Consider the following 3,583-nt stretch of genomic DNA (forward strand, 5'->3'; position numbering starts at 1 on the left):
GAGAGAGAGAGAGAGAGAGAGAGAGAGAGAGAGAGAGAGAGAGAGAGAGAGAGAGCGAGCGAGAGAGAGGGGGAGAGCGAAGGTTGGTCCAGGGTTATTAACAAAATTCGCTGGCTGGCGATGTGAAGAATTTTATGATGCAGACACAGCAGACTGTAATAATTATTGAAAACGAACAACTCGTCATATAATTTTCAGCAAAATCATGGTCTCGTCACACAGCAAGTCGACAAAGCAACACTGGTAGCTAATTAGCGAACGCGGTGTATTCACGATCGCAGTAGGTATCCAAATAACATGACTTTTTGGCTAGCAAATTCGTCAGCTGCCAATTAAATTCATCACAGTCTATACATGCTTGCCGGCCTGCGAAATTTTTTTCCCCACGAGAGTTCCGGACCCACCATAGATAGTGTTTTGTAATATATGGTTCGTATATATATGGTTGGATTATAGTCAGCGTTAGTGTTAAGGTTGCGATTCGGGTTCGAGTTAGGGTTAGGGTTAGGGTTAGGGGTAGGAGTATTCATTTTACATTGTTGCTTCGAGGAAGTCGAGTGAATGGAGTGCGCTGATTGGCTGTGGTCCGGAACTCTCGTGGGAAAAAAATTTCGCTGCCGGCCTGGTATGTATACGCGTCTATGCGCGCGCACTGTCAGATGTGGTGCGTTCCCGAGTGTTTGAACGTAATATCCCGAGCTTCAAGAAAGCGCTACCGTGTAAGGTGCAGCTGGTGTCAGGCTCTCGGTCTGATGCTTCGCCTATCGCCTTTTCTTAAACTGCCGCGCGACGCTGCTTCCTGACAAAGATCGGAATCGGAATGCAATTGTTATTTATATCGCATCGTCTGTGTTACCACAAACTGCTGCCACCACACCCACCACAACCACCATCACCCAGTGCCGAATTAACCATTAAGCAGACTAAGCACGTGCTTAGGGCACCAGGGCCAAAGGGGGCACCACAAAGTTGGGAAAAGGGTGAAAAGAAAAAAAAACGAATAAAGATTTGTACTTCCCAGGTGTACCACAAGGGGCCCCCAACAATACAATACAATACAATACAAGGGGCCCCTAATGCCACCCAACAAGGTGCTAATTTCCAATTATCAGAAAGTGAAAGGTACTCAAAGACTTGTCAGACACTCATTGATGCTTATCCAGATGACATGAACAACTCTTTGTCTACAGAGCTTCAGCAGTTCCATTCATATGTTCTTCATAAGTTTAAAACAACCAAGAAAACATCTTTCACTCACATGGAACTTTACAACACAATTACAGAAGACAAACTAGAGAGTGCCTTTCCAAATATTGAAATTGTCTTAAGAATATTTTTAACATTAATGGTCACCACCTGCACAACAGAGAGGTCTTTCTCACAACTGAAACGTGTAAAAAAACAAATAGATTGACTGGTAGTCAGAATAAAGGTGTACATGCATGTACGCTCAAAATTGCCTCAAATACCATCTCCTGCGATCTACATTTTAAAAAAGTTCTGGGGGAGGACCCCCATACCCCCCGCCTGTTTATCACCACCCTCCTTTGTACTGCTGCAACCTGCATTGTATATTTGGACAGACAGGTCAACAACTAAAATGGACTGGGTCAGTGTGGAAAGGAGGGGGGCACCAAGATTGGTCAGTGCTTAGGGCACCAGTGAGCCTTAATCCGCCCCTGCCATCACCACTATCACCACCAGCAGCAGTAGCAGCAGCAGCAGCAGCAGCACCACCACCACCACCACCACCACCAGCAGCAGCAGCAGCAGCAGCACCACCATTACCACCATCACTGCCAGCAGCAGCAGCACCACCACCACCACCATTATCATCACCACCACCACCTACCAGCATCACCACACTAGCACATCACCACCACGTACACCACACCACGGCACCACCAGCTACCTCCACCACCACGACCACCAGGCCACCAAGTCATCCACGCACGCACTCCCTGAGGCCCACCATACAGGCCAGCCAGCAGCCCAACAGCAGCAGCCGAAAGCGCACCACACCACCACCACACCACCACACCACCTCATCAATCGATCCACCACACCACCACCCCACACACCACCATTTCATCGATCACTCACCACCACCACCACCCATAGAACAGGCAGCAGCGCAGCAGCCTCCGGGCACCAATCACACCGATCCAAACCCCGGCCAACACGACGCACCACCACCATCACCACCCCCATAACCCCACAGCAGCAAGCAAGCACCCATCAGCCAGCTTACCACCACCACGATACCATCCACCACGCCCACACCCAGTACCACCACACATCACCCATCAGCCATCCGCAGCAATGCCACCACACCACCCACCATATGGCACACTCCACCACCACCACTCACCACCACCAGCCCACCACCACCTACCATCACCACCACCAAGCCACCACCACCACCACCACCACCACCACACCTACCCCATCCCACCAATCACCACCACACCAACACCATGCACCACCACCACCACATCACCACCAACCATCCACCGCCCACCACACACACCACACCACCACCACCACGCAGCCACCACCGCACCACACCAGCCACCACCAGCAGCGCAGGTAGCAGGGCAGCAGGGCCAACACACCACCGCACAGCCGACCACGACCACCATCACACCACACGAGCCAGCCACCACCACGCAGCCCACGCACGCAGCTGTAACACGGCAGCAGAGGGGCAGCCACGCGACGCGACCACCATCACCACCACGCAGCGCACTCACCATAACAAAAGCACGAGCACCAAGAGCAGAGCGACCATCACACCCACCATCTCACCACCGGGACACGCGACGGCCGGGACACGCATCGATCACCAATCCAGCCGGCGCGAACCGACAGCCAGGTCACCACGACTACTCACCACCACCAAACAGGGGCCAGCACGCAGCGCGAGCCAGCGAGCACCGACCACCACTCACCCCACACCACCACCACCACCACTCACCAACAAAAAAAGACCAACCAACAGCAACATAATAGACAAAGCAGCAAAAGAAGGCAGGAAAAAACAACACACAAACACATACACAGCAAACACGAACCAAAACATAACAACAAACACCACACGCGGACACACCACACACACACACAACCAACACAACAACACACAACACACACGGCGGCAGAGAGGTGAGAGCGGACCAGAGAGCGACCGCCAGCACACCAACAACACACATACAGGCCAGAGGAAAAAGCCAGAAAAAGAAACAAACGCAAACCACGTAACACCGGAAACCGACACCGCGAGCGCGAAACAGCCCGCCATAACAAGCGAGCAGCAGCAGCAGCACCACCACCACCACCACCACATCACCACCACCGACCCACCAACACCACCACCACCCGACCACACAACCATCGGCCGCACCACCACCACCCACCACACCCACACACTCACTCACCACCCACCGGACACGACGCACCACTACGCCACTCACACACGTACCACAGCACCCCACCACCATTGCCAATTACACACACCTACTCACACAACCACCAACCACACCACCAGCCAGCCAGCGCAGCAGCAGCACCACCCGAACACGCGCAA

This window comes from Priapulus caudatus, unplaced genomic scaffold (genome assembly GCF_000485595.1).
Source record: "Priapulus caudatus unplaced genomic scaffold, Priapulus_caudatus-5.0.1 Scaffold207, whole genome shotgun sequence".
In the NCBI taxonomy this organism is placed as follows: domain Eukaryota; kingdom Metazoa; phylum Priapulida; class Priapulimorpha; order Priapulimorphida; family Priapulidae; genus Priapulus; species Priapulus caudatus.